This window comes from Sinocyclocheilus anshuiensis, unplaced genomic scaffold, assembly GCF_001515605.1.
Source record: "Sinocyclocheilus anshuiensis isolate Anshui unplaced genomic scaffold, SAMN03320099.WGS_v1.1 scaffold1500, whole genome shotgun sequence".
NCBI classification, from domain to species: Eukaryota; Metazoa; Chordata; class Actinopteri; order Cypriniformes; family Cyprinidae; genus Sinocyclocheilus; species Sinocyclocheilus anshuiensis.
This window is the reverse complement of record NW_015537960.1, coordinates 1,757,476-1,779,762: the sequence shown is the minus strand read 5'-3', so window position 1 is coordinate 1,779,762 and position 22,287 is coordinate 1,757,476. Positions and strand designations below refer to the sequence as shown.

General features: G+C 38.9%; 3 pseudogenes; all 3 read left to right on the top strand.

Annotated features, from left to right (window-relative positions):
• The first annotated feature begins 3,496 nt into the window (after positions 1-3,496).
• LOC107666969 (uncharacterized) lies at positions 3,497-6,737 on the top strand (annotated as a pseudogene).
• A 70-nt stretch (positions 6,738-6,807) lies between these two features.
• LOC107666959 (uncharacterized) lies at positions 6,808-7,649 on the top strand (annotated as a pseudogene).
• Positions 7,650-8,120: 471 nt separating this feature from the next.
• LOC107666952 (alpha-tectorin-like) overlaps positions 8,121-22,287 on the top strand; it is a 33,330-nt pseudogene continuing 19,163 nt past the window's right edge.

Sequence of the window (22,287 nt, the reverse complement as noted above, 5' to 3'; positions counted from 1 at the left end):
GAAATAAGAAGTTAAATAATGATAATTTACTTAGTTTATTTAAAATGTATTAGTATATGTAGGAGGTAATAACAGTAAAAGTATATAAAAAAACCTGTAATAGCACTGCTGATTTTGTTTTGTTAAAAAACTCACAAACAAATGGAATATTACAGTTATACTAAAGACTTCCAACAAGCATTACACATTTGAGAACAGGAAAAAAAGTAGAGTGTTTAATTGACAGTGACGCATCTGAAACTTTTACTGCTCATTTATCTATTTCTTGTTTCTTTTCTTTTATATTTGTATTAGTCTGTACATTTCCAGATGAGACATTACTGTCGTGACACATTAATGTGCATCACATGGTTTTTGGGACTTGGGTTTTTGAATGATGAGCTAAAATGTGCACTGGAGGAATGTAGATGTTCCATAAGCGTGTAATTCTGCACCTCCGGTAAACCTGTGAATATAGTGTTCACTTCCTTCAATTGCCCAAGAACAGACTGTATTCTTTACTTCAAATGAAATGATCAATCAACATTTGCCTGTTTTGCCTGCTTCTGTTTAATTTATGCTGTATTTATAAATCAACATCCTTGAATATTTGTTGTGTTTTCTCTTCATTTTCCCCCCTTTATTTTCTGTATCCAAATATTAAATACCCTTCCTAATTTTCTTAATTGTAACCTGCTACATACCTAGCATGCTGTTTCCCAGCTGCTTTTATAGACATTAGTTTACTTTAGGATTTAGGTTTGAGTTGTTAGTTGCATTAAAATATGTATGTATTTCTGTATTTGTGTTATAATTTTGTAAGTTTGCACATCTAAAAATCTCCATCTTACAGCCACTGCCTGCATCCCTCCAGTGGTCTTTAATTAATTAAATGTAAACATTATTAAACATCATTTACATAAATTATTTACAAACAGAATTAACTAACACATTATTAAACTAATTAGCATTAATCTTTTCTGTCACCTTTTATAGTACTGTTTTTGTAAAGCTACTTATCAAATCAAACTTGTCATCATTATTTCTAAATGCAGCTGCACACAAGGAAACAATCAGTTCAAATAACAAATCTTCATGTTACATGAAAGACTGGTTTAAGACATTGAGACATTTCTTCTGGTTCCAGTAATAATCCGGCCAATGTTATTAATAAAGGCACTGATAAGTGTGTGAGATTGTGCAGATCATCATCACCACTGTATTCAGCTCCTCGAAGAGAGAATCTCCCTGAGTTTGCTCTGCAGCAGTTATGTGTACATTTGTTGCTGGGAATCTCACAGGAATGTGATCTGATTTTAGGCAAACATATACATTAACTATTGTTTTCATTATAATATCAGAGCAACCAGTACACAACAGAACTGCACAATGTAGTAAACTGATTAAATGGCAAGCAAACCATAGCTACACTCTTACATAACTTTAAAAGAAATTACAAACTGGTTTAAGTTATTGTTTAGAGATTACTCTTGGTTCCAGTAATGATCCCCCCACATGTATTAATAAAGGCACCGATGAGATTGTGAGAGCTGCATATAATCATCATCACTGTATTCAGCTGCTCGAAGAGAGAATCTCCCTGAGTTTGCTCTGCAGCAGCATTTGATCTCAGGTAAAGTTATTTCTCTTCATTTCATCACATTGGGCTCTAATAACAAGATCATTGGCCTTTTGACTGATTTAAATTATTTCACAAAATGTTCCTTTTTATATAAATATTTGTGAACATTATGATTTAAGTTGTTTTTACTTATCTGCACAATACACACATACACACACAAACATACACAAAATAAATAAATAAAATATAACAAAATAAATATAACCAAATGTTTCATGTGTGTGTTGTATGTGTGTGCAGGTGCAGGAGGTGCCATTCGTTACAATGAGGTTTCTGATCTCACTGTGTGTGTCACTACTGCTGCTAATTAATGGTGAGTGTTTCACAATCTGTCATGTGCATTAAAATAATATTGTTAGTAGGTGGACTAATCTTTCTTAATTTTAATTCATTATGTTGATATTGTGTATTTAACAGGTGAAATAATCAATGGACAATAATGTTTTACTTACATCACTTCTTTTCCCATCCTTTGCTGTCCTTTACAAATATAAAAATAAAAGAAGCATAAAATTAATAATTATCTGAAAGAACTTTTTTTCTTTTTGCACTTGCACAATTTTATTATTTTTATTGTGTTGAGAAAAAAAAAATGTCTTTGGAATTTTTGACATTTATGAAATGCACAAATTCCAAACACTTGCTAGTTATTGTGTCGAGTCCCTTTCATTTAATTTCGTTTAATTTCATTTAATTTCATGCATGTAGATTTAGCAGACCTTCAATGATTAACATTATGTCATAATTGTAATAATAACTGTATATATTTTTTTTTAATTTTTATTTTATTTTTTTTTACAATGAATTAATGAATGAATAAATAAATAAATAAATATTCATGGATAAGAAATGTGTTTTAGACAGAAAAAAATTATCTTCATGTCGAAAAGTTAGGTTTACAGGCTCATAAGGCAATTTTATCTCACAATTCTGAACTGTTTTCTCATAATTCAGATTTACATCTCACAACTGTGACTTTCTGCAGTAACTGATAATTTATACAGCATACTGCGTATATTAATATGTGTTACAATTTAGAATTGGAGTAGTCTTCCATTCAAATGTTTTTCATGCTATTGAAAAATCAAATTTTTGCAAAGATATACAGATGACTAAATTGTTGATTTATGTCTATATTTCACTGTATTGAAGTACTATATATCAGGGAGGCTCAGAGTGGACCAGGATACAAACTCAAATGCCAGGTTTATTAAAGACGCTTTTAGAAATGACTTGAAGTCCTTGAAAGCAGCTATATATGCATGTAGATAGTGAGCTGGTAATGATGAACAGGTGAAATGGGTGGAGTAACAGGTGGGATGATCCATGTTAGACAGCAGAACAGTACCACCAGACTTCACCTGCTGGACAGAGCAGAAACAGCAGGACCTGAAAACAGACCAGAGAGAATGATAGTAGACGTGATAGCTATAATCACATTTTTAAGAAAATTATAAATTGTTACAAATTACATACATCTGAAAACACCATAAACAACAATACTTTTAAATTTTTTTAAGGGTGTCATTTGAATGGGTGGAAGCAAATATAGACACAGTTCCTAGAAAATGAACTGAAATTAGTGAGAGATTGGTATAAACTAATACATTTGTTGAAGTTGCAGTCAGTTTATATAATCCCTCCTTAGTGCACTATCCCAATATCTCTTCTTGTCATAAAGACTCAACTGTTTCACATAGTGAGTATGGATCATCACAGGATTGTCCTTTTTTATGAAGTTCGCAACGCAGGTTCGGGAGGAGCCTAATCAACCAGTCCTGCCAATCATCGTTTCGACCGTATATAAGCAGCAGTCATTGTTCCTTCAAAGCGAATATTCTTCCGGCATAGTGGCCCCGCCCTATTCCGTGAAACATGTCCCACCCCGACGAACTTCAGCTGTTCACCTCCGACGAGGAACTTTTCCGTCCTTCAGAGTCTCCTTCCGCCACTCAGCCGAACCCAGCTTCCTCCAATTCCGTCTCTACGTACCGGCCACTCCAGCAAGGAACGAGGTCATCCTTCTCGGCGCCCTCCTCCAAGTTCGCCAAGACGCCGCCTCACACCGCGGTCAACCCCGCCTCCGGCCAGGCAGCCACGGACCCCAGGCTTCTCAACTTCTCTTCGCCTTCCAGCCCAGCCGACTCCACCAGGACCATCGTCAACTCCTGCCATAACAAAATGGACAGTTAACGGATTGCGGCACGCTCTTGCCTCCGCAAACATTTATTTTTCCCGTAGGCAAATCAAAGCAGTTGTACGCTCTTTACACGAAGTCACTATCTGGAGAGAATCCACCAACTGTACCCCCCACCCGCCCTCAAAAAGCTTCCAGTCGACCGTCTAAAAGAGCTGGGCTAGCCTCTTGCAACACGGAGGCCGAGACAGCCTCGGGCTCTACCAGCGTTTCCTCCCCGGCCGCAGCACCTGCACTTGCACCCGCACCCGCGCCTGCTTCCGCAGCCATAATCCCCGCTCCCCAACCCAATAGCGCAGGTCTCGCGGCCACGGTCTTAAGCCCTTTGCTTTCACAGGCCAATTTAGCCCCTCAAATACGCTCCCAAGCTCCCACCTTTGCCCTTGCCCATTCCATTGTTCCTCCTGTCCAAGCCCACCTTTTACCCACCTCAGATTTGCTCAGCCTCGCCCATTCCTCACAAAATCCCGCTCCTGTCCTTCCTCCTCCTACTTTTTATCCAACCATCTCTGGAGCGCCCCCCAGCGTGAGGCTGCCTCCGCAATTGGGTCCTGCTCCGGTCTCTTGTCTGCATCCCCCCTATATTTCCTCATCTACTTCTTTCTTTCCTTCTACGAGCAGAGAACCCAGCGTGAGGCTGCCTCCGAAAACGGTGCAACCGTTCCAACAGCAACTCCTGCTCATGCCATTGCCATGGAGCCCCCATCCGTGTCCATTCCGCTCCGCACCCAAATCCTCTCAGGTATGGATGTGGACTTAGCATCTCTTCTATCTCCCATCCCACAAAAAGATTGCTATCGATCCCTGGACTGTGGCCTTTTTTCCGTGACCCTTAAAGATTCAGCCTCTAGCTCCAATCGCATTCTTTCACTCGCAGAATTCGTTCTAGCATTTGGAAAATATACAGACGTAATCTGTTCAGTTTTTCCAAACAGGCGTAAGGAGCTAAATGATTATCTCTCGATTATAGCTGACTTTTCTCTGTCATTCGGTGGCAGCCACTTTTACACTTATCACAAGCTATTTTCAGCTAAATGCGCGACAAAGGTTGCCCAGTGGAACCAGTGCCCCTACTGGGGTGCCCTCGACTTCGATTTGTATAATCGTGTGTCTTCCTCGGCTGCCGTATCATCTCATGTTCTATTTGTAGATCTCTCGTTCATCAGTCCCACTCCTGCCCACTAATCACTCAAAATTCTCCGAGCCCTCAGTCTCAGCCTACCTCCGAATCTATCAAATCTACATCATATGTGCCACAGTCCGGGTCAGATCGCTCTGCCCCATCTAGAGGTCGTTATTCTTCCATTTCAAATCGCCAAGTTTGCAATAACTTCAACGATTTCCTCTGTTTCAGGCAAAAATGTCGTTTTTTGCACGTGTGTAAGACCTACATCGCATAAACCCTATCGGTATAGCCACCAGAAAATTCCCGGGAAAAAAGCGCATCATTATCGATCTCTCCGCTCCCCACGAGTGCTCCGTTTCCAGCATCAACAGTCTAATCCACCTCTCAGAATTCTCTTTACACTATCACGATATCGACCAAGCAATTCAACTAATCAAATCCGTCGGCCGCGGAGCATGGTTAGCAAAAATCGACATCACGTCAGCCTTCAAAGTCATGCCATTAAACCCTGATTTCTGGCATCTCTTCGGAGTACACTGATGTAACAAATACTATTTCGCCGTTCGCCTGACTTTCGGTTGTAAAAGCAGCCCAAAAATTTTTGACACGCTTTCCGAAGCCCTGTGCTGGATCCTTGCTAACAATTACAACATCCCCTACCTAATTCATCTGCTAGATGATTTCCTCATCATATCACCCAGACATTCTCCTCCGGCTGCCCACCTCAGCACAGTTCAAAGAGTTTTCTCCGAACTAGGCATTCCAATTGCATCCGAGAAAACTGAGGGACCCGCCACCTCTCTCGAGTTCCTGGGAATTCGCCTCGATTCAGTCAAATTCCAAGCCTCGCTCCCTAAAGAGAAAATCGACAGAATTTCCAACGTAATTAATAACCATACTTCGGCCACAAGAATTTCCAAACGCGACCTTCTTTCCCTGCTAGGCCACCTAAATTTCGCTATGAGAATCGTGCCCCAAGGCCGCCCTTTTATCTCCCACCTTCTCTCTCTAGCATCCTCGGTCCCCGGCTTAAACGATTTAGTCACCCTGAATGAATCGTGTAGAGCAGATCTCAATCTCTGGCTTTTGTTTCTTAATCAATGGAACGGCCTCACCTTTTTCTACAACGCCCACGTCGCGCTAGCCACCGACATGCACCTATTCACAGACGCAGCCCCCTCAGTTGAATTCGGGGGGTATTTCCAAGGGCGCTGGTTCGCTTCAACATGGCCTCCCGAACTCCTAAATTTGAAACCATCCTTCTCCTCCGCTCTATTTGAGCTCTACCCAATCGTCGTCGCCGCGACTTTATGGGGGAAAGAATGGGCCTCTAAAAGCATCCTCTTCCATTGTGACAACTCAGCAGCAGTCCACTGCATAAATAAAGGCAGATCCAGTTCCACGGAAATCATGCCTTTCCTAAGACGTTTGATCTGGACGTCTGCCTGCAACCAGTTCATAATTAAAGCAGTCCATATATCAGGTTGTAAAAACTCAATGGCTGACTCTCTTTCCCGTTTTGCTTTTCAGAAATTCAGATCATTAGCTCCTCAGGCAGACCAGTCACCCACACCAGTGCCTCCTTATTCGGACCTGACGTTCCAGTAAACCACCCTCTCCTCCATCTTCACGACTTATCCACCCATCTCATCCTCCAAGCCGTTTCTCCAAGAACACTCAGCTCATACTGGACGGCTTGGAACTGTTTCAAAACCTTCCATTCTCACCACAAGCTTCAATTTCCTGACTTCTCTCTCACAACTGTTTCTTCTTTTGCAACTTTTCTCCACCACTTCAAACAGTTCCAACCCGGCTCCATAAAAACATATCTTAGCGGTATCCACTTTTTCCATAAACTAACTTTCGGCCGCCAATGCCCCGCCATCAACAACCCTCAACTCTCCCTGCTCGGAATTCGCCTCGATTCAGTCAAATTCCAAGCCTCGCTCCCTAAAGAGAAAATCGACAGAATTTCCAACGTAATTAATAACCATACTTCGGCCACAAGAATTTCCAAACGCGACCTTCTTTCCCTGCTAGGCCACCTAAATTTCGCTATGAGAATCGTGCCCCAAGGCCGCCCTTTTATCTCCCACCTTCTCTCTCTAGCATCCTCGGTCCCCGGCTTAAACGATTTAGTCACCCTGAATGAATCGTGTAGAGCAGATCTCAATCTCTGGCTTTTGTTTCTTAATCAATGGAACGGCCTCACCTTTTTCTACAACGCCCACGTCGCGCTAGCCACCGACATGCACCTGTTCACAGACGCAGCCCCCTCAGTTGGATTCGGGGGGTATTTCCAAGGGCGCTGGTTCGCTTCAACATGGCCTCCCGAACTCCTAAATTTGAAACCATCCTTCTCCTCCGCTCTATTCGAGCTCTACTCAATCGTCGTCGCCGCGACTTTATGGGGGAAAGAATGGGCCTCTAAAAGCATCCTCTTCTATTGTGACAACTCAGCAGCAGACCACTGCATAAATAAAGGCAGATCCAGTTCCACGGAAATCATGCCTTTCCTAAGACGTTTGATCTGGACGTCTGCCTGCAACCAGTTCATAATTAAAGCAGTCCATATATCAGGTTGTAAAAACTCAATTGCTGACTCTCTTTCCCGTTTTGCCTTTCAGAAATTCAGATCATTAGCTCCTCAGGCAGACCAGTCACCCACACCAGTGCCTCCTTATTCGGACCTGACGTTCCAGTAAACCACCCCCTCCTCCATCTTCACTACTTATCCACCCATCTCATCCTCCAAGCCATTTCTCCAAGAACACTCAGCTCATACTGGACGGCTTGGAACTCTTTCAAAACCTTCCATTCTCACCACAAGCTTCAATTTCCTGACTTCTCTCTCACAACTGTTTCTTCTTTTGCAACTTTTCTCCACCACTTCAAACAGATCCAACCCGGCTCCATAAAAACATATCTTAGCGGTATCCACTTTTTCCATAAACTAATTTTCGGCCGCCAATGCCCCGCCATCAACAACCCTCAACTCTCCCTGCTTTTAAAAGGTATTGAAAAATCTCAACCCTGCCATCTAGATTCTCGCTTGCCCATCACCCGCGAAATATTAAGCAAGTGCTTACTCACCCTTCGTTCAGGTTACCACTCTGAAAATACAGCCAGATTACTCAACGCGCTTTTCATCCTCGCTTTCTTCGGTAGATCAATTAATGCACGGTCATCCGATTTTCATTTTTAACTTATCCACCCCCCTCCAGCCTTACCAATCCGTTGCCCTCTTCTTAGCTCACAGACGTTCTCAAATTCAGTCTCCCACCGACCCCCTTTTCGTAGACGACAACAATAGCCCCATCTCCAGACATTGGTTTCAAAAACACCTCAAATCAGTCCTGACTAAATCAGGCATTTCAGCAAACCATTACTCCAGTCACTCCTTCCGCATCGGTGCCGCAACTTCAGCCGCCCAAAACGGTCTCCCCGAAATCCAAATAAAGAGCTTAGGCCGGTGGTCTTCGAACGCCTTCCATTCTTACATCAGATCAAACCTTTTCCAAATCAGACAAGCACACCAATCTCTCATTCAATAATCCAGCCACCACGCACCTGTCCGTCATTAATCAACAAATTACTTTCGTTTCGCAGAAATAGCAGGGATTCCCCTTTCCCCGCCCTCTAGCTCTTATTGCGTCACCTAGCCCAACGTCTCAAAGCAGGGAATTCCCTGTCTCCCAATCATAAATCCCACAGTCATACGGCCAGGACCGTCGGCTTGCCAACCTCCCGCTGCTCCCGCTATCTAACAGTTCATCGCCGCAGCAGTGAGTCGTCCTTCAAACCCCGCAAACGTTCCTTCGTCACTACCGCAGTGGTGACAAATCCCCATTAGCTTTTACCCATCAGCAGCGATTTCTTTCTTTTGTTAAGCTTTCCTCTTCGCCATAGCAGAGTTTTCCCCATCGCTCCCGCAGGAGCGTTTTTTCTCCTCAAAGCGTTAAATAAGTCTTTTTGGGGGGTAAAACCATCATTTTTATTTTTATTTATTTATTTATTTTTTTTTTCTTTCTTCCTTCTCCAGTCGGCAACGAGCTTGCTGTCCTTCATAAGCCTTTTTGGGGGGTTTCTTACTCGGAGCTCAAGCCGAGCCTCCGGTTTCGAGCCTTCTTCAGCCAAAACTATGGACATGATGACACCCTTGTTGAATGGAGTGGCTGGTATCGGCTGTATTTGAATGGAGAAAGTGCCCAGATGTCCGAGTGGTGTGTGAGTTATGTGGGATGTGGTGGTGAAACTGGACTGTATCTCAGCGGCTCTCATCCAAGAGTTGAGGATGGAGTGGTGACCCGTGAAGTTTTGGGAACTTATGTGGGGTGGGGGTATTCCAATCGGTGTGGAGCCTACAATTCCACGTCTATCCAAGTCAAAGCCTGTCCAGGAGATTATTATGTCTATGAATTTGTCAAACCCAACAAATCAGCCCCTGAACCTACATATTGTGCAGGTGAAACTCTCTTTTGTGATTTTTTTAAATGGCTGTATCAAGAGTAAATTAACATACATATTAAGCATGTTTTAACAATTCAACATGGTTTAACCAGTTAGAATCAGTGGTGTGCAGTTCATTAACCATTCTGTAGGCTACTTTCTAATTCTCCACACACTCTCATAGCACTTCACTAACTGTAGCTCTCATGTTAGCTGTAACACAGTTCCTCAAATCTCACAACTTTAAAACTTAAGTTTCAACTTCAAGTGTGTCTTGCCATGTTATTTATATTAAAATGATAAACAAAATCAATAAGTTACTTCATAATGAATATCTCTTCATAATTGACCTGTCATGAAATAAACAGTCATTATGTTTTACGATGTAATACTCTAAATTGCTTTCAATGTACAGTAAATACAGTATTTTAACAGTACTTTTCCGAACTCCATAACAGTTGCTTTCAGCAGCATCAGCTACTACAACTATGAGTCTCTGGATCGTCCCTGGAGAGCCAACAATGAAAGTGGAGGTAACGTGATGAACGATTCTCCTGAAATGGCTGGCACCGGCTTTTCTACTATGGAATGAACATCCAGATGTCAGAGACCTGTGTTAGTTCATACAGCTGTAATGTACACATCAATCTGTGGCTCAATGGACCTCACCCTCAGATAGAGGATGGAATGGTGATCAGAGAGGTCTGTGGCAATTATTGGAGTGGCTGCTGTGATTACAAGACAAAACCCATCAGAGTGAAAGCGTGTCCAGGAAATTACTATGTCTATGAACTTGTGAATCCACAATTTGGGTGTTCAGGATACTGCACAGGTACCTTGCTTTTTACCACTTTACAAAGTCTTTTCTAACTTTTTAAATGTTCTCAGTCATGTCTTGACATGTCTTTGTAGATGTCAGCATTATTTCACAGGCTGCTTCTACTGTAAGCCCAGATATAGTCACTGGAACCAGCATCATCTTGAGTAAGTTATATAAAATATTAAATTTTTTAAATGTATTTATGGTAACACTTGAGATTAGGGAACACTATCAACTAGTTGGTTATCAGCATGCATATTACTAGCATATTGGCTGTTTATTAGTAATTAAAAGGCACATATTAATGCCTTATTCTCCATGACCATTTTCTAGACCCCTTAACCCTACACCATACCTTAACATAACTACTACAACAACTACCTTACTCACTATCAATAAGAAGCAATTAGGAGTTTATTGAGGGAAAACTCTTAGTTAATTTAATACTGAACACGTTCCCTAATCTAAATCTTATTTTGCAATGAAAGTGGCATCTTTTATGCATGAACTTTTAGCTTCACTATTACACTGTCATACTGTGAATGAATTAAGAGTCTCATGATGTTTACTATATTTACTGGTTCAGATTTGCACTTGTGAAGCTTCTCACTGAAATATACAGGAACTTGCTTGTTTTGATATCTCAATAACAGATTATGACCCGTGTGAAAACTACAATGTACTCAACAACCACTGGAGAAGCACACTCAATTACTGGTCTACGTATGGATACATCTCTGATCATGCTGACACTCGTGTAGAATGGGATGGCTGGTATCGGCTCTTCATTAATGGATCAAGTGCTCAGATGCCTGAGTGGTGTATGTCCTACATGTCATGTGGAGGTTTCAGTTCTCTGTATCTTGGTGGCTCTCATCCTCGTCTAGAAGATGGAGTTGCTAAACGTGAAATTTACGGTTCTTATTTTGATCAGTGCAGTCACTACAGATCTGAACCAATCCAAGTTAAAGCTTGTCCTGGAAATTATTATGTCTACAAATTTACCCGACCAACTCTTTCAATTCCAGCTCCTGTATATTGTGCAGGTACATTCATTCATTCTTTTTAATCGACATGCTTATATTGAGGTTTTCATATTATTATCTTGAATAGTTTTAATATGCAGTATGTAATGCTCTCTTTCTACTTTTTATAACAGTACCTTTCACCACCCCAAGTGTTGATCCCTGCTACAACTACACCAGTCTGGATGAGCCTTGGAGAGCCACAAACAACTCTTACTATAATAACAATTACTACCATAACAGGTGTGATTATAATGTGGAGTGGAATGGCTGGTACAGGCTGTTCTACAATGGTCAAAATGCCCAGATGCCAGAATCATGCGTAAATCAAGGCATGTGTGGGACGCAATCCCCACTGTGGCTCACCGGCCCTCATCCACAGCTGGAAGATGGAGTGGTCATCTGTCAGGTCTGTGCTTCTGCATGGTATGGCTGCTGTACTTACACATCCCACCCTATAAGAGTTAAAGCATGTCCTGGAAATTACTATGTTTATGAGTTTGTCAAGCCAATGTTTTGCTCAGCTTTCTGTGTAGGTGAGTATTTACTCATATGTTATTGTCAATAGTCATTTATATTTCTAGGTTTTGTTTAAAATTGATTAATATTAATATAAAAAAATGTTCTTAGTACCAGAAGCCTCAAACCAGTCCATCCCATCAGTGTCTACAACAACAGAGAGAATCCCACCCATAGAATCCATTACTCCACCAATCACAACCACTGGTAAAGTATTGTCTTGACTCCTATATAATAACCTCATGAGCAATGATCCATCTAATTTTATTTCTTGCTGAGCAAAACTTTTCTCTACTGGGCGGACATTTCGGCCACCTGAGCAAAAACATTCTTTATACCAGCACATATTCTTTATACAGCACGCACACACAAAAAAGTGTGTAACTTTAAACTGTAATGTGCTATTTATATTTGATTTGACCCTTGATGTAACTAAAGTATGCACATTTTAGGTTACCTGAGAAAACATTTTTTACAGTGCTGTTACCAAGAACACAATCTCTATTAAAAATCATTAAAAAAAAGTTCAATTCTTTATAAAAATATAATATTATATTACGTTATATTATATTATATTTGCTAATGTAATATGAAAAATGAAGCAGATATTGTTCATGAATTCCCTTTTTGAGGTAAATTATTATTAGGTTTATAATATAATATAATTATAATAAAATATACAGTATAATATAAAAACAAATTGATTCATTTAAACTGATATAATAGAAAACAAACTGAAGCATTTAAACAGATCTGTCAGCTAAATATTTTCAAAAATTGTGAACATGTGAATTCTTATATAGTTATCTAAGTAGAGTTTAGAGTAGTACAGTTTGCACACTACTACACCTGTGTGTGACTCTAAATGTCTCAGTTTTGTTACCGTTCTGTGCTCATCATCCGCTATTTCCACCGCTTAATCAAGCCACTCTTCTGTAAAACATGATGATGTTTTATTTCACATGTCATTGCGTTTGCATTGGCTCATGGTGTTGAGTTATTTCGTCCGCAACCATTAACGTATTTGATTTCTACAGCGACTCATTTGACGCACATCATTTTATGATGTGAAACCAAGGCCGGAATGGCCATCTGACCTATAGTGCATTTTCCCGGTGGGCCGACGCACTTTTTGGGGCCGATACTTTGGCCCATCATGCAAGAACAGATGACTTACCTAACTTAAAACTGCAACAGTTCCTGACTTCAGTGTGCTACACACACAATGTTGGTGTGTTTGGAAAGAAGACCCTTTGGGCTTTACTATCCATGATCCAGAGTGATAATGCTCAAAAAGATAAAAAGTTAGAGACACTGAAGTGCCTTAAAAAAAATTGTACCACACTGAATTTTTTTTCCCCATATAAAAATACATGAAATCAGTCCTGGAGCAATCCAGAAAAGTAATGGGTTGAAAGTCACATGTCTCACGAGTTTGTATTTCAAATCTGAAGAAGATACCATGAAAAAATAGAAACCAAGACGCAGTTTTTTGAGCGTAAGTTATTCCATAATGGATACAAACAATACTGTCCCCGAAGAAACGAGACGTAAACAAAGGAATCACCATCCATATTACAACGTTATTGCTTCGTTGGACTAAAAGTGCTCTTTGGGATGTCATTCAGTGGACCCTTAGCTTTCTAACTAAACCGGGATTTACAGCTGTGGGTGTGTTTATGACTCGTTATTATGACGAATCTGGTATGTACTGCATTTTGATTATGCTCTCTTTCTGAGAGGATCTTTTCATTGAGAGGATGTGTACTGCTTACACAAATTTAGCAAATACATTCCTTATAAGCGTTCCATTGAAAAACAGCTCTGTCTGTCGTCGATGCCTGAGGCTTAGACCTTTATAATGATATTTAGTTTGTAAAGATTAATTTTGTCCCGTTTCATTTAATCTATTCGTAAAAGAGCGTTCAGTGCGCCGGCGTCCAGGTGCGGGTTAACAGGTTTCCTGTTTTTTTTTTCACAGCTAAATAAAAGGAGATGTTCAAACTCAAGACAAACTGTCTTCAGCTTTGAATAACTTAAAGCATAAGTGTAACAGGGAGCTTAAGAGTTTTCTGGAGATTTCACACCGTTACTTCAGTTGTATGAATGAATTAATGAATAAATGAATATACTTTATTGTCCCGTTTCAGGGAAATTCATCGTGGACATTAAACATTAAACTCACATAGCACAGTACATGTCATACAATGAGTTACGCATAACCAAAAAAATTAAAAGCTACAGTATACCAATATAACATTTCATTTTTGCAATTCTCTATTGAATATTTTAACCGCAGTTGGAACGAAATAATTTTTGTAGCGATTTGACTTACACATCAGAGTCCTCAATCGTCTCTCTGAGAGAAACATGTTAAAATTCTCATATAAATATGTGTGTCATTCAGTCAGCAATATTTATCTTTCTAATATTTATTAACAACAGCTCCCTCTGTTGACCCCTGCTACAACTACAATGTCCTGGATGATCTATGGAGATCCACCAACAATCAACATTCCTCTCAAATAATGTGTGACACTTGGGTCAGCTGGAACGGCTGGTACCGTCTCTTCATTCAGGGTCAGAGCGTTCAGATGCCAGACACATGTGTTGATGAGTTGAGTTGTGGCACTCATGCTCCACTGTGGCTGAACGGAGGACATCCAACAGTTGAGGATGGAGTGGTCACTCGAGATGTCTGCGGTCACTGGAGCAATAACTGCTGCTATTTCCAATCCAATCCCATTAAAGTCAAAGCCTGTCCAGGAGGGTATTATGTCTATGAGTTTGTGAGCCCAAGTGCCTGCCATTTGGCATATTGTGCAGGTAAACATATTGACATGTGCTCTCTGTTTTTGTAAGAGATTATTGTTTTCATGTAATATTCTTTTTTTCAGATGCAAGGAACATAAACACTACCTCTACTACTGTAATGCCAGAGACAACCACAACCACGGAAACTACAGCTGAAACTACAATGCCTGGTAATACAATGTGTTGTAAAAATTGTAGGTTTCCCAACCTGCAATTTTTAAACCAGTAAATACAAGTTGAGCAAGTTTCGAATTAAAAAGTATATAATATTCATTCAGTCAGCAACATTTATTTTTCTAATATTTCTTAATAACAGCTCCCTCTGTTGACCCCTGCTACAACTACAATGTCCTGGATGATCTATGGAGATCCACCAACAATCAGCATTCCTCTCAAGTAATGTGTGACACTTGGGTCAGCTGGAACGGCTGGTACCGTCTCTTCATTCAGGGTCAGAGCGTTCAGATGCCAGACACATGTGTTGATGAGTTGAGTTGTGGCACTCATGCTCCACTGTGGCTGAACGGAGGACATCCAACAGTTGAGGATGGAGTGGTCACTCGAGATGTCTGCGGTCACTGGAGCAATAACTGCTGCTATTTCCAATCCAATCCCATTAAAGTCAACGCCTCTCCAGGAGGGTGTTATGTCTATGAGTTTGTGAGCCCAAGTGCCTGCCATTTGGCATATTGTGCAGGTAAACATATTGACATGTGCTCTCTGTTTTTGTAAGAGATTATTGTTTTCATGTAATATTCTTTTTTTCAGATGCAAGGAACATAAACACTACCTCTACTACTGTAATGCCAGAGACAACCACAACCACGGAAACTACAGCTGAAACTACAATGCCTGGTAATACAATGTGTTGTAAAAATTGTAGGTTTCCCAACCTGCAATTTTTAAACCAGTAAATACAAGTTGAGCAAGTTTCGAATTAAAAAGTATATAATATTCATTCAGTCAGCAACATTTATTTTTCTAATATTTCTTAATAACAGCTCCCTCTGTTGACCCCTGCTACAACTACAATATCCTGGATGATCTATGGAGAGCCACCAACAATCAACATTCCTCTCAAATAATGTGTGACTCTTGGGTCAGCTGGAACGGCTGGTACCGTCTCTTCATTCAGGGTCAGAGCGTTCAGATGCCAGACACATGTGTTGATGAGTTGAGTTGTGGCACTCATGCTCCACTGTGGCTGAACGGAGGACATCCAACAGTTGAGGATGGAGTGGTCACTCGAGATGTCTGCGGTCACTGGAGCAATAACTGCTGCTATTTCCAATCCAATCCCATTAAAGTCAACGCCTCTCCAGGAGGGTGTTATGTCTATGAGTTTGTGAGCCCAAGTGCCTGCCATTTGGCATACTGTGCAGATAAATATATTGACATGTGCTCTCTGTTCTTGTAAGAGATTATTGTTTTCATATAATATTCTTTTTTTCAGACGCAAGGAACATAAACTCTACCTCTACTACTGTAATGCCAGAGACGACCACAACCACAGAAACTACAGCTGAAACTACAATGCCCGGTAATACAATGTGTTGTAAAAATTTTAGGTTTCCCAACCTACAATTTTTAGAGCATTAAATACAAGTTGAGCAAGTTTCTAATGAAAAAGTATATACCGTATTGGCCCGAATATAAGATGACGCTGATTATAAGACGACCCTTCTTTTTCCAGATGTACCTTTTGGAAAAAGACTTTTTAAAAAAACAAATCTTGTTTTTTTTCTCAATAAAACACATTTTGTCTTCAATTATTTTCATATTGCATATTTTTCCTATTTGAATTTTTGTTTTGAAAGTATGGTAAAAACTGGTAAAATGTACCAACAATCACATTTAAAAAATATACACTTTTTGATATACCATAAAAAAAAAACATTGTATAACAGTCTGGAGGATTATTGTTTTATGTGAGAAAATCAGATCCATGTTATGTGTTATGACACTTTTAAAATAATTTAACACAGATCACCATGTGTACTCAAGTCAGGATCTGCTGTTGATAATTAGAGTGATGTGTCCAAGATTCTATTACTACTTTGAAAAAAAGAGGCACTGTTTGTGTTTGATAAAAACTTTTAACAAATTGCTAAAGAAATGTTAGTAGTTACACTTAACGTAGCGTGCACAGGGTGCAAGTGTTCTTTAAATCTAAATATCCACTATGCCAAACACCTGGACTAATATTACAGTGGGCCGTTTTATAATCAAGGGGTAATTGATTATAAATGCTAAAAAAGATTCATTTAATTCCCTAGAAAACATCTTAAATTGAGACCAAGAGCAATAATCAGTCAAGGGTCCAGAATGTTTAGTATAAGGATATATGGAAATGTAACAGCTTGTCTCTGCAACACTCAGTTATAATAACATTTCATTCTGTTGGTGGGGTAATATGTAAAGCTGAGAATTGGTTGATTATGACTTGTGGGTTACTAAGCAGTGCTTATGTTTACATTTATATTTTTGCATTTACTAGATGCTATTTTACAAAACAACTTATCCTCCTAGTTAATAGAAATCCCTGTTCTGAACTCAACTGCTCTGATGATGAAAGGTGCGGGATGAAAAATGGTGTTTACGGCTGTTTGTGTGAAAAGGACCATCACAGACAACAACAACATCATGACTCTTTTGGTTGGTATCAGTCCACAACTAAATGTGAAAAAAAAAATAGTGTTTTCAAGTGATTAATTACCTTGGCTTTTTTCTCTCAGACTTCTTAGAAACCTGTGAAAGCAGCTCTGGCTCCATGTCTGTGTCTCGCTGTCAGCTCTTTGAGGCTGGTTTTCCAGCTGACATCTTACACCTCAATGATCCCAGCTGCAAAGGAACGGTCCAGAATGGCAGAGTGGAATTCCATTTTGATAACGATGAACATATCTGTGGTACAAATCTTGTGGTAGGACTAACTATGTATAATCAATTCAAATAGCATCCCAAATATTTGTAGTGCATCATAGAACCAGTAGAGTTAGATTTGACTTGTGCCTGCATTCTCCACCATTAATATGTAACCCACCATTATTTAACTTGACTGCTTTTTGTGTGTTTCTAATGTTGCTTTCATAAAGTTATTTGAAATGCAAATTCAATTGGAGCTAAATTACAAAAAAATAATATTCAGTTTTTCTTTTTTAATAAATCTGCAAAAATGTCAACAATTCTGTGTTTTTCTGTCAATATGGGGTGCTGTGTGTACATTAATGAGGAACAAATGGCTGCAATATAACAGAGTGAAAAATTTAAGGGGGTCTGAATATTTTCCGTACCCACTGTATATATATATGTTGCTCACAGGCCAACGGCACCCACTTCATCTACAGTAACTTTATTCTGGGGACACCGAGGTCAGAAGGTCTCATCAGCAGAGAGAAAATCCTTAAGCTTTCTTTCAGCTGTGTTTATCCTCAAACACAAACACTTTCCATGAATGTGGAAATCAACCCACTGGAGAGGTGCGAGTCAAATACAAATTCTGATTTTAGCGGTACTGTTTTATTAAAGGAGTAGTTCACCAAAATTGAATTTTTCTCATCATGTTGTTCTAACTCTCATGTCTTTATTTGTTCTGTGGAATTTTACTGGTCCAACTTTTAAATGCAGTTAATGATCATGAGGACTTGTAAGAAAGCACCACAAATGCATTATAAAAGTGGTCTATATGAATTAATAATTCTGAGAAAAAGATCAGATGAACAAATTGCTTCCAATTAGGACATCACTTTTCTTGCTTAGAAATTGCTTTTCTATTGAGCTCTCATGAACATGCCAAAGAGAATATTGCGGGTGTCAAAATTTTCTGTGAATTATGATGAACAGTTTTGTGAACAAATATTTTAAGCAGAAAAATAAATGTATAAAAAAGTTAATATGGTAATATTTTTTAAACCAAGAATATATGTTTTACTCTTAAAACATAGTAATTATAAAACTGATCTGTCCATTATTTCAACAGCATTGTGCACAGGACTCTTCCCGCTGGTGAAGGCAGATATCAGGTTCGGATGATTCCATATGAGGATGATGAGTTTACTCGGCCCTTCACTGGTAAAGTGGATGCAGAGCTCGACCAGAAGATGAATGTGGAAGTTCGTGTCGAGGGGGTTGACAGTCGTCAGTTTTCCTCGGTTTTGGACATGTGTTGGGCTACACCTGTGAAAGATCCTGATTACAGTCTCCGCTGGGATCTCATCGTTACAGAGTAAAGCTGTTTCTATTTCTTAAAGCTCAGTCTTAAATGTAACTGTAACATGTTTAAAAAACAACTTTTGATAGATAGATTGAATAAATAATAATCCATATAACTTTTAGCATTGTCTCAGATTTGTATTTTTCAGTACTTCAGAACTAAAGCACAAGATCCCATGTTTTGAAGAAATCAAATGCTTGAAGATTTACAGGATCACCCTTTTTAATTGAATCAATTTCATAAAACAATTTGATTTGTTGATGGTCATTGTTACTATTCTCAGGTGTCCCAATCCAAATGATGACACAGTGGAGCTGCTGCAGAACGGCATCTCGACATCCAGCCGTTTCTCCTTCAGGATGTTTATCTTCACTGCAAACTCCACTAAGCTTTACCTGCACTGTGCTGTTCACCTGTGCCTTCTGTCAAGCAATCACTGCTCAACGGTGAGTTTAAAAGTTGATCAAACACTAAATATCTAAATATAATGTCTATGGTGGTGAGGTTAAAGAGTTGCTAAACTACTTATTTTGGCCGCCCTCTGCTGGACACTTTGTGCGCTACTGTTTCATGTTTTCTGTGTTTTTTTGTTTTGTTTTTCTCTCTTTTAGGACTGTAACTCTGAACACCACTGGAGAGAGCACAGGTCTCTGGACTTCCATGACAGTGCTTCCATATCCATGGGTCCTCTGATGTTGTCTGAAGGGAAAACAGGTGAACATTTCATTTATTTTAATTATTTGTAAATTAAAGTTTATAATGATTTCTTACATTAATACACTTCATTGCATTATATTCCCTGTTCACAGATAAGTGGGTCCCAGAGCAAGTGAAGGTATCTGAGGCTTCGCGTCTGTGTGGTTCTCTGATGCTGTTACTTGTTCCTCTGATGAGTTTCCTGACCCTGTTTTAGTTTATTTCCACAAAAATGTTCAACATTTTGCATGTATATTGTCTAGTGCCGTATTAAAGGTGCACTAAGCGAATTTTGCCAAACGATTCTCCACCGCTGGAAAGCTGCTCCAATATTTACGTGGGTCATATCTTTTGCCTGATCGTAACCCTTTTTTTTATGTTTTGTTCCTCCGAAATTTTACCATTTTTTAATCTACCGTCTCTCGCTGTCTATAGTCGATCTGCTAATATCCATCCTGTGCACTCACTGAGCACTCTCTTCTCCCTATCATTACTAGACACACCCCTTACTGCTGATTGGCTGCGAGTGTGTTTTGGGAATCGGTCCGACACTGTGGTCAAAAGCGTTTTTCAAAAATCGCTTAGTGCACCTTTAGTCTGGAACTGATGCTACACTCATTGTGGGTTTCTAAATATTTATTTATTTCATAAGTGTGTTTATGTGGCATAATAAAATAATTATTTAATCCTTTACATTAGTTATTATAAACTACATTCATTCTATTTTACTTGAGAGGATGTGCTGATAACAAATACAATCAGACTTGTGTTTATTGAGATCATGCAAAAACATGTTATAGGGCCATTTCTTTTCTGCAGTTCCTTTTCAAATTCTGTAACTAAGTAGTTCAAGAAAATACTTGTCAAAAGTACCAAAACTGAAATATGTAATATTGTGATAGTAGAATATTTTGATTTCTTTCCTTAAAAATTATGTTTAAAATGTTATTCTGCAATTTATAATGGGACTTAAACAATAGGGACATGATCATGCAGTCTGGATAACTCAAAATATAAATGAGAAGAAAAAATAAATACATTTGATGATTAAAGCAAAATGAGTTTTCCTTTTGTAAGAGTTTTCTCAGTAAAGATAAGAGAAAGAATAATGACCAGAATGTTATCTTTGTGATACTATGTTTGCAATCGTTTTTCTTATTTTCCATAGTGATTCTATAGTAGTATGCATGAGAAGAGTCTTGCTATTATACTTTCCTTTCTAAAGCTTTTGAAGAATTTTGCAGCACTGGTTGAATTATTCTTTCAATGGAGGTAAGATTAGGTGAGGTTCAGTCACTAGCTAGATTTAACGTTTCTATTTATTGTTCTAGTTCTTAAAGAAGGTGAAGAGAAATCTGAAATTGAGGAGTTGTTAGGGCAGAGTGCATTCAGTGTGACACGAATATTCAAGTTCATATCTGAACAGTCCTCTGGCACTCTTCTTTAATATTCCTACATCTTACTAAAGCCCCTGTAAATCCATCCCTGATAGTTTTATTAGAATGCTGCAAAAATCTGTTTATATTTCGATTTACATATTGTTGACTGCATTTCTGCAACATTCAGGTTTTAATCCTTCACTGCATTTGTCTTAATGCTGATGTGTTTCTGAGGATTAACCTGCTTGTTATGCGGGAGATTCTTTGACCAGGTGTGGCGTAGTATAGCCGATATACTCAGTTGGTAGGTTTTTGGAAAAGGATGGTAATATGATACACCAGTTAATGTGTCAGATGCACTTTAGCCAAAAATTATTTCATTTTGCATTCATTTACCAACGCCATACTTATAACGAACATTTGGATAAAATTGCCTTCATTTCAGATAAATAATAAAGTATTTGTTTGTTTAGTGAAAATGCATCCTCTGTAGTGTGTGTCTCTATAGCATCTCTATGAGATTTGTGCTTCAGTGAAAAACACTGTTAATGCAGTATTGACAGTCACGTACTGCAAGTAGTTCTTGGGGAATCTTGATCAACTTGTTGCAACAATTACTGGAAAAAAAAAATCCTCTTTCAGTGATTGACAGCTGAAGTTCAGTGACTTGATAAAGAGACATTGCAGCGTCATTGTCTGGTGGTTTTCTAAAAGTCCTACAATGTATAAGAATGACAATAAACTATCCAGTTTGACTAAAGAAATGAGGAAACAAAAAAAATATTTTTGTCCTTTTTTCATATTGGTGCCAAGTTTGTTGCTGCAGCATATTTAGTACAATGTAGCTGTCATTTTTTTCAATGCTGCACGCTTGCATGTTTCATTTCTTAATATTGGTAATTCATGATACTTAATGCAATAACTAATGAACATTAATTTTTACTGCTTTTAATAAATAATATGTATTATATTACACTGCTTCACAAGAAATTAAGCAATGCTAATTTACTTAATTTGTTCAAAATGTATTAGTGTATCGTGAAGGTAATAATAACAACAGTAAAAGTATGTTCATAAATGCTGAGAAAATATTGTTGATTTTGTTTGTTAAAAAATTACAAACAAATTGAACCTTACAGCTGCCAAAAGCTCCTGACAAGCATCGCACATTTGAAAACATGTAAGATTAGAAAGTTAAATTAACAGTGGCACACTGTTAATTTAATATAACATCTTTTTTTTTTTTTAATTCATTGTATTAGTCTGTACATTTTCTGAGGAGACATTACTGTCAGGCCACATTAATGTGCATCACATGGTTTTTGGGACGTGAGTTTTTGAATGATGAGGTAAAATGTGCAGCGGATGAATGTAGAACATTCCTAAAGAGTGTAATTCTGCACCGCCGGTAAACCTGTGAATATACAGTGG